The sequence below is a fragment of the Lolium rigidum genome, chromosome 6, assembly GCF_022539505.1.
Source record: "Lolium rigidum isolate FL_2022 chromosome 6, APGP_CSIRO_Lrig_0.1, whole genome shotgun sequence".
NCBI classification, from domain to species: domain Eukaryota; kingdom Viridiplantae; phylum Streptophyta; class Magnoliopsida; order Poales; family Poaceae; genus Lolium; species Lolium rigidum.
In genome coordinates this window covers 321744629-321754880 of record NC_061513.1, presented here as the reverse complement: position 1 = coordinate 321754880, position 10252 = coordinate 321744629, and the positions used below count along the sequence as shown (strand labels likewise).

Sequence of the window (10252 nt, the reverse complement as noted above, 5' to 3'; positions counted from 1 at the left end):
AATGGGGTTCCCAGCCCCAATTAATTAACTTTCATTAATAATTCTCTTCACATGTTTTGCTCGATTCATCGGTAAGCAACTTAATTTTGCAAATAGACACTCCTCCATGGTATGTGAATGTTGGAAGGCACCCGAGGATTCGGTTAGCCATGGCTTGTGTAAGCAAAAGGTTGGGAGGAGTGTCATCCATAAATAAAGAAAAACTAAACTAAAGTACATGTGTAAACAAAAGAGAAGAGGGATGATCTACCTTGCTGGTAGAGATAACGTCCTTCATGGGAGCCGCTCTTGAAAGTCCGGTTGATGAGGTAGTTAGAGTGCCCACTACCATTCGTTGACAACAACAAACACCTCTCAAAATTTTACTTTTATGCTCTCTTTATGTTTTCAAAACCAAAGCTCTAGCACAAATATAGCAATCGATGCTTTCCTCTTTGAAGGACCATTCTTTTACTTTTATGTTGAGTCAGTTCACCTATTTCTCTCCATCCCAAGAAGCAAACACTTGTGTGAACTGTGCATTGATTCTTACATACTTGCTTATTGCATTTGTTATATTACTCTATGTTGACAATTATCCATGACATATACATGTTACAAGTTGAAAGCAACCGCTGAAACTTAATCTTCCATTGTGTTGCTTCAATGTCTATACTTTAAATTATTGCTTTATGAGTTAACTCTTATGCAAGACTTATTGATGCCTGTCTTGAAAGTGCTATTCATGAAAAGTCATTGCTTTATGATTCAGTTGTTTACTCATGTCATTACCATTGTTTTGATCGCTGCATTCATTACATATGTTTACAATATGATCAAGTTTATGACGGCATGTCACTTCAGAAATTATCTTTGTTATCGTTTTACCTGCTCGGGACGAGCAGAACTAAGCTTGGGGATGCTAATACGTCTCCGACGTATCGATAATTTCTTATGTTCCATGCCACATTATTGATGATATCTACATGTTTTATGCACACTTTATGTCATATTCGTGCATTTTCTGGAACTAACCTATTAACAAGATGCCGAAGTGCCAGTTCCTGTTTTCTGCTGTTTTTGGTTTCAGAAATCCTAGTAACGAAATATTCTCGGAATTGGACGAAATCAACGCCCAGGTTCCTATTTTGCCCGGAAGCATCCAGAACACCCGAGAGTCGCCAGAGGGAGGCCATGTGGGGCCCACACATGTTGGCGGCGCGGCCCAGGCCCTGGCCGTGCCGCCCTAGTGTCTGGTGGCCCCAGACCCCCTCTGACCTTGCCCTTTCGCCTACTTAAAGCCTCCGTCGCGAAACCCCCAGTACCGAGAGCCACGATACGGAAAACCTTCCAGAGCCGCCGCCATCGCGAAGCCAAGATCTGGGGGACAGGAGTCTCTGTTCCGGCACGCCGCCGGGACGGGGAAGTGCCCCCGGAAGGCTTCTCCATCGACACCGCTGCCATCTCCACCGCCATCTTCATCACCGCTGCTGCTCCCATGAGGAGGGAGTAGTTCTCCATCGAGGCTCGGGGCTGTACCGGTAGCTATGTGGTTAATCTCTCTCCTATGTACTTCAATACAATAATCTCATGAGCTGCCTTACATGATTGAGATTCATATGATGATGCTTGTAATCTAGATGTCATTATGCTAGTCAAGTGAGTTTTACTTATGTGATCTCCGGAGACTCCTTGTCCCACGTGTGTAAAGGTGACGAGTGTGTGCACCGTGTGGGTCTCTTAGGCTATATTTCACAGAATACTTATTCACTGTTATGAATGGCGTAGTGAAGTGCTTATTTATATCCCTTTATGATTGCAATGTGTTTTGTATCACAATTTATCTATGTGCTACTCTAGTGATGTTATTAAAGTAGTTTTATTCCTCTTGCACGGTGTAATGGTGACAAGTGTGTGCATCCGTGTTAGTACTTGGCGTAGGCTATGATTATGATCTCTTGTAGATTATGAAGTTAACTATTGCTATGATGGTATTGATGTGATCTATTCCTCCTACATGGTGTGAAGGTGACAGTGTGCATGCTATGTTAGTACTTGGTTTAGTCGTGTCGATCTTTCATGCACTCTAAGGTTATTTAAATATGAACATTGAATTGTGGAGCTTGTTAACTCCGGCATTGAGGGTTCGTGTAATCCTACGCAATGTGTTCATCATCCAACAAGAGAGTGTAGAGTATGCATTTATCTATTCTGTTATGTGATCAAAGTTGAGAGTGTCCACTAGTGAAAGTCTATTCCCTAGGCCTTGTTCCTAAATACTGCTATCACTGCTTGTTACTGTTTCTTCGAATTACTACTGCTGCGTTACTACTGCATGTTTACTTCCTACAATATTACTACCATCAACTGCACGTCAGTAAGCTATTTTCTGGCGCCGTACTACTGCTCATATTCATTCATACCACTTGTATTTCACTATCTCTTCGCCGAACTAGTGCACCTATTAGGTGTGTTGGGGACACAAGAGACTTCTTGCTTTGTGGTTGCGAGGTTGCATGAGAGGGATATCTTTGACCTCTTCCTCCCTGAGTTCGATAAACCTTGGGTGATCCACTTAAGGGAAAACTTGCTGCTGTTCTACAAACCTCTGCTCTTGGAGGCCCAACACTGTCTACAAGAATAGAAGCACCCGTAGACATCATCAACACATGGACAGATAACAAACCCCCCCTGCTTGTTCGCATTAGCCACTACGAGGAAATCTTTTAAACCCGTAGTGAATTCGCCGGAGAGTCGGCTAGCGTACATCCATTGCCGATTCATCTGCATTATTATAATACAAAATATATAATTAACCATCATGTATTTGTTAAACTAAATAGAAATTAAACAATGAACTACACACATATGCATATTTTATCAATGACACATATATATGAAAGGTTCAAGTTGTTGCTAACCGCGATCGAGGAGGAAAAAATAAATGAGGAAGCTCGATCAGGCTAAGTGTGGCTCCGACACTTCATATCATGTTTGTTTCATGCTCTTGGGACATTTCATCAAACACCTTGTGTGCATAAGAGGAGCCAAAAGCAAACCCTACACCCCCTTGTGAAGTTTGTGAAGAGAAGTGGCACCAAATGGCTAAGTGCTGTGGGCTAGATGGTATATATAGGGAGGGGCTTTAGTCGCGGTTGGCCTGGCCAACCGCGACTAAAGGCCTTTGGGCCAGGCACTGAGGAATTTAGTCGCGGTTGGCCCGGCCAACCGCGACTAAAGCCCCTCCCGTCCACCGCCTGCCCACCGAGCGCGCTGGGCCCAGGCCTTTGGTCGTGGTCCGCCACCCGAGCCGCGACTAAAGGTCCCATTGGTCGCGGTTCTTGCATTTCCGCGACTAATGGGGCTGGACGGAAGGCCTTTTTTCTACCAGTGGATACACGATAATCTTGAGCTCACTCCGTCTTCAGGGGGTAGGAGTCTAGAAGACAGTACCAGGGAGAAGGAGTTGCTTCTGTTTGGTAACCATGGCTCCATGAGCATAGGCTGGCCATATATTAGAGCATCTCTAGCTGTGTCCTCCAAAGCGACCCTAAATGACGCCGAATCGAGCGTTTGGGGGACATGTTTTCTTGTGTCACGTTTGGGGAACGTCGCTCTCCAGCCGTGTCCCCCAAATGCGACCGTAAACGTTCTTTGATAGAGTTTTCGAAAACAGAATCATTTATTAAACATAGCATACAAATAAATATGTTTACCAAAATTGTTTTCAAATTAAAATACAACAGATAATAAAACAACTAAACAAATATAATAAGTGGGGCTAGATCAAGGTGGCATTTGCTGATAATCCTTTGACCCTCCACATATGCTCAACGAGATCATTTTGAAGTTACTCGTGAACATTGCTATCACGGATCTCTGCGTGCATGGTGATGAAATCAGCAAAATCTGCAGGCACCTCATGATCAACCTCCGCAAGAGGGCTCTGACACTCACAGGGACCAACATGTCTCCTGACCTGATTCTTTCGGTCATCCTCGATGATCATGTTGTGCATGATCACACAAGCCTGCATCACCTCCCACATTTAATCGTGAGACCAGCTTAGAGCAGGATACCCGACAATTGCAAATTAAGCTTGAAGAACACCAAATACCCGCTCGACATTCTTCCTGCAAGCTTCCTGTCTCGAAGCAAAGTGGCAATTCTTCTGACCTAATGGATCCGGGATTATTTTGACAAAAGTGGCCCACATTAGATATATACCATCGGCTAGATAATAGCATTTGGTTATTCTTGGCCATTGATCTCATAGTTGCATGCTGGAGCATGACCTTCCACTAGTTTGCTGAACACCGGAGACCGCTGCTACACGTTGATGTCATTGTGGGATCCCGCCATGCCAAAGAAAGAATGCCAAATCCACAGGTTATAATCTGCCACAGCTTCAAGCACCACACTACAATATCCATGACGCCCTTTGTATATACATTGCCAAGCAAACAGACAGTTTTTTCATGACCAGTGCATGCAGTCGATGCTTCCAAGCATCCCAGGGAATCCTCTCGCAGCATTTTGTGCCATGATCCTTGCAGTCACTTCTTCAGTTGGCCCTCTCAAGTAGTATTTGCCAAATTTTCCCACCACAGCTCGGCAAAATGTGTACATGCACTCAATGGCAGTAGACTCACTCATGCGAAGGCAGTCGTTATGTGTATCGGCAGGGAACGAGAACCCGACAATGCCTACAACGTCATGCTTCAGCTTGAAGTAGGGGTCGAACTCTCAAACCCCATGGAGGATATTCATGAACAAACCCTTGCTCATCGTATACCAGCACCGAAAATTATCGGCATGTGTTGCGTCATCTGTGAAGTAGTCGTTGTGCAGCATGGTATGCCCCTCCATCCTCTACCGGGCTTCGACTTCTTTCTTCCCAGCCTTGAACCTCCGCGGCGCGGCCTCTTCCACTTCTCCGCCTCGGCGTCAAGCATGTTCTGGAGGGACGCAATGATCAGCAAATGTTCCCGAATGTCATCATCGAAGGCTTGCTCATCCTCCAGCAGTCGGACGAAACAAGCATCTCGTCGTTGCTATCCATGTCTGAAGCAAAATTAATGGTTCAAATTAAGCCGCGGCAGACGAGGCAACGAACAGCGACGTATCGCGCCTACCTGACAAGGCGTCGAACACCTTTTGTGCGTGGAGGTGGGGCGGATTTGACGGCACGTTCTAGGACGCGTTGGTGAAGCGGCGGCGGCGAAAAGGCTGGCTAGAGAGCCAGCTGCCACCTGCCACGATGGTGCCCGACTGAGAAGAGATCTGCCGTCGAAACGGCCGGCAAATCAAGCGGCGGCGGAGGGGTGGGAGGGAAGGCGCGACGAGAAATAAAAGGCGCGAACCAACTGTTGTGGAAGTGATTGCCGACAGGTGGGAGTCCGCCTCGCTTTTCGTTCTGTCCGGCGTGTCCGAAGCGCCGGACACTGTATTGGACTGCGCCGGACGGAAGGAGGCTTTGGGGCGTGCGGCTGAGAACGAAAATTTATCCGGTGCGTCTCACATAGCTTTGGGATCGCTTTGGTGGACGCGGCTGCAGATGCTCTTAGTCCATGGATTCTCCAAGCTTTGGAGTGACGGGCATTAGTAAATTGCCAATTCATTACGGCGTTTCTCTGACTAAAAGTCGGAAACGGCAGGGCAGAAATTCAGGTATATCTCACCCAAATAAAAGAACTCATGTTCAAAATGTCTAGTCCAGCAAGGTATGGCAGCCAAGAATAAACAGTGAACAATACCTGCCAAATGACGAGGCCGGAATTTCTATCAAGGACTGCCGAAACGAACTCTGGAAATTGGACATTGTGAATATCGGAAGGATCGATAACTGCGAGATTACCGGCGAGCACATATCCTATGTATTAAGTGTTGCGGCATGTACGATACACAAAACCAGTGTGCCAAGAAATATTTTCTTTTTCGATAAAGGGAATATATTAATATCGAGAGATACCAATTACACCCAGCCTCTGCAACAACGCACCACCCTAATGGCACTACGGATGCACACAGCCAAAAAAAAAAACTAAGAAACAAAAGTCCCGCTACAGTATCTCGGGCCTAATAATAGCAATACATCCACCACCATGACAACACCTGAATTACAGACTCTTCAAAAAACGACGCCTCCAAGAAGGGAACAGTGCTCCAACACCGTCGTCGCCCGATCAAAGATCTTAGTTTTTTCACCCTGAAGATAGTCCCCACTCTCAAAACAATGCCTCCACCAAGGTCACTGCCAGGCACAACCAGTTAAGGTCACACCTTGGATTTTCACCCTGAAAGGTAGGACTCTGCGCATCACATGTGTTGTCGCCCCCACTTTCATACCGCTGTTGTGAAGCCCGGACACCAAACAAGCCCCTCAACAGCGCGGAGACTTGAACCTCCCTTAGCTAGTCCTCCCCTCCGGCTTTCATGAAATTCTCTTCTTCCAACTTTCATTATGGATCCATAGTCACTTGATATCAACACAGAAAAAGAGCTTCGCGCCGCTCCCTCCAGAACCAAACGGTCGGAATAAAAGCATGGGTGCGCACGACCGAATACCTCACATCCAGCAAACTGCAGGCATCATTGCACTGGTACATTCGCCGTTGGAGCATTCCGGAACTCAACATTCCGGCCAAATCGAGAGAAACCAGCCTCAGAAAGATCTTCATCTTCGCACAAGAAGAACCCTAGGACAACCACCTTTCTTCAAAGAAGCAGACGAACAGGCCCCCACGCCGTCATCCGCCGTCCAACTCCGACAAACGAGGTTGAAGCAACCTCCACCGCAGAGACCTGGCGGGATCGAGCAGCAGGCCACAGCCCACGCTACCCAGATCGGGCCCGCGCAGCCCAGATCAGCTCGCACGGTCGGCCTCCGGCAAATCCGCGCCGCCTCGCGCCGGCAGGCCTGGCCGCCGCCCGCCGGATCCCCGCGTCCGCCGCCGGACGAACCACCACCGCGCAGCCTTCGAAGAATCGCCCCAGCGCGGAAGGGCTCCGCCTCGCTGCGCCTCCTTGCCCTCCGCCGTTTGGCAGCTGGGCGCCGCCACCACTGCCCGGGCCGGCGGTGGCAGCGGCCAGGGAGGCTCGGGAGGGCGCGCTCTAGTTCGCCGGTCTTGGGACCCTCCGGAGCCGCCGCCACGCGAGCGGCCCGGGAGGGGTTACGGGAGGGGTTGAGTGTGCCAAGAAACATGGAGAGCAGGTTACATGCATTGCAGAGGACAATGGCCACGAACTATGGGAAATGGTGCTGGAGCTGTTGGCACTCGACACTGCTGAAACGACACTGCTGAAACTGAACTATTGGACCTGTCACCAAATGCTCTGTCAAGGAAAGATGAAACTGAAATAAGAAGAAGAAAGGAATATTCTAAATTATGCCTTTTTAGTGTCTAATTTTGGAGTGTCTGGTCTGCGGAAGCTTTTTTGGACCCGTAAATCTCGTTTTTTCCAGCCTGCATCCACATATTTGAGGTTTGCGGTTTGGAATTTTTGCTACACATGCTCTAAGAGCAGGTCTAACAGGCCTCTTATAACCCGCCCACCCCGTAAAATTCCGGCGACATACGGGGCAGGCGTGGTTTGGGCCGTCTAGCAGGCCCCGTATTCGGGCCGCCCCGTTTCGGTGGAATACGGGGCCCAGGAAATCGGCCCCTCCGCCCACTATTTATACTGGGCGCAGGTGCGAGTGAGGGGTTAACCCCTCACTCGCAACCCTAGCTCCGTCGTGCGCCACCGCCGCCTCCACCCTGCTCCGGCGAGCAATTCCTCCCTCCCCCGCGCCGCATTCGACCCCAGCCCCGGCATGGACGCCCGCCGCCGCAGTAGCGCCTCGCCGGCGAGCGGATCGAAGCGATCCCGCTCGCCGGACAACGTGGAGGACGCGTGGCGCTTGAAATGCAAGCGCTCCGCCGCGGGGAGCCGCCGTGCGGCCTGCAAGTACGCCGGCGCGTATTACATGCCGGACTCGCTCCGGGAGTTCGCCGCCGGTGGGCGGTGGTACCGACAAGATCCGCCGCTCAAGCCGATGAGCGGCGCCGACTTCGACGCGTGGCGCGCTGAGTGGGAGCGTGAGTGCGCGGCGAAGGCGGCATGGGCGGCGCGCATCGGCAGCACCAGCGGCGGAGGAGGCGGAGGCGAGGAGGAAGCGGAGGCCGGCGAGGAGGAAGCGGAGGAGGCAGAGGAGGACGCGGCATACTTGCGGGTGTTGGCCGAATCCGAGGTGGAGGCCGCCGAGAAGGCGCGGGCGGAGGCAGACGAACAGGCGGCGGCCATCGCCGCCGTGGCTGAATTCCAGGCGAAGGAGGCTGCCGCCAGGGCGGAGGAGGAGGCTGCGCCGCCGTGGCGAGGAGGAGGCTGCCGCCGGGGGGCCTTTCGTGCCATTCATCATCCTCGAGTAGCTAGGATCGCAGTAGATCGCTATGTATATGTATGATCCAGTGTATGATCAATGAAGATGAACTATGGTTTCATTTTCCCGGGGTTTTAATTTTTAAAATACAGGGCGAAATATGGGGTCTGCTAGACGGAATGGTTCAGCAAGACGCACTTTTAGAATACGAGACGAAAAACTCGCGTTATACAGGGCAGAGAAATAAGGAGCCTGTTAGACATGCTCTAAGCCTCTTCATTTTAGTCGGATTAAACCTTGTACAGCACGTAAGTGGTACCCTCTAGTACCACGTAAATAAGCGTCAAAGATCGTGTACTGTTTGATTCATACTATCTCTCTCTCTCTGTGTATTCTTTTAGTTACTTTCGGACGAGGACAATTTGAGTTTCATGTATTGGCTTGCATTTTCTGTTCTCTCATGGAGTACATTGGATTCCAAGTTATTTCAGGTGTGTAGATGTGCTGCATCGCTTCCACCGTGAAAATCAGAATCTTTAACAACACAGCGTTCCGTATTGTTACTACTACCTCTGTCCATTTTTGGATGTCAAAAGTTTGTCTAAATTCGAATGTATCTAGACATTTTTTAGAACATAGATACATCCAAATTTAGATAAATCACTGGACATCTATTAATGGACGGAGGGAGTATTATAATTAGCGTCCCATACTTTTACATTATCAGTTGGGTCCATAGCTCAGTGGTAGAGCAATTGACTGCAGATCAATAGGTCACCGGTTCGAACCCGGTTGGGCCCTTAAACGCTCTCGACTTTTTTAACTAGACAGGGAATTGCTCAAGTGTTATCTCGCTTCTTCGGCTAACATGATATGTTCAATTTTTATTGTTTTGTGGAAAGCACTAGATCTTTTAAATAGACATGGATTTGCTTGCCTTTTTTCAAGTGTTTTCTTGCTTCTTCGGCTAACATGATATGCTCAATTTTTATTGTTTTGTCGAAAGCACTAGAGAAAATATGATCTTTGCCTAATACTAAAAATACACGGCTAACTCTCTCGACTTTTTAAATAGACATGGAATTTCTTACCTTTTTCAAGTGTTATCTCGCTTCTTCGGCTAACATGATATGCTCAATTTTTATTGTTTTGTCGAAAGCACTAGATCTTTTAAATAGACATGGAATTGCTTACCTTTTTTCAAGTGTTTTCTTGCTTCTTCGGCTAACATGATATGCTCAATTTTTATTGTTTTGTCGAAAGCACTAGAGAAAATATGATCTTTGCCTACTACTAAAAATACACGGTAAGGGCCTAAAAATGCTCGGCAAAAGCGACTCAGCAAAGTCCTCGTCGGCAAAGATTATTTGCTGAGTGTAATTTCAGGGACACTCAGCACAAAGCCCCTTTGCCGTGTGTTATATCCCATGCTCGACAAAATAAAGCGGTTTGACGGAGGGAAAAGTCTATATCATAAACTTTTAAAAAAGGAGCTGTCACCGACAGCTCTGCGAGGTGGTCCAGGAGGTCACCAATACAGGAAGGTGGCGCATCGGGAAGCTTTACATGTGTGGATTAGGAGGAGGACGGACAGAGTGGCCACGGGCCGTCGATGGCACCACGTCGACTAATGTTTGACGTGGGCGCTCCGACGCGGCCTTGGACGGCCGACAAGAAAGGCAGGTAAGGGCTCCTGCGGGCAAGATATGGTCGGCCATCGTTGGAGCGTCGGAGCAGAGGAACACGGAGGTCGGCATCGTGCAGGAGGAAAGCGACGCCGATGTTGTGTCGCGGGAATGGGCCGCGACGCCGGCTCGGGTCTTGCGTCGGAGCGGACCAACACATCAGAGCAGAAAAAGGGGGCCACTCGTGTGCCTTGTCTTAGTCAGCCGGGTTGAGGCCACATTGGGT

General features: G+C 48.9%; 1 non-coding gene across 1 annotated transcript; it reads left to right on the top strand.

Annotated features, from left to right (window-relative positions):
- The first annotated feature begins 9070 nt into the window (after window positions 1-9070).
- On the top strand, window positions 9071-9142 carry TRNAC-GCA. The gene has a single exon. It is a non-coding gene; the product is annotated as a tRNA-Cys (tRNA).
- Window positions 9143-10252: the final 1110 nt, after the last annotated feature.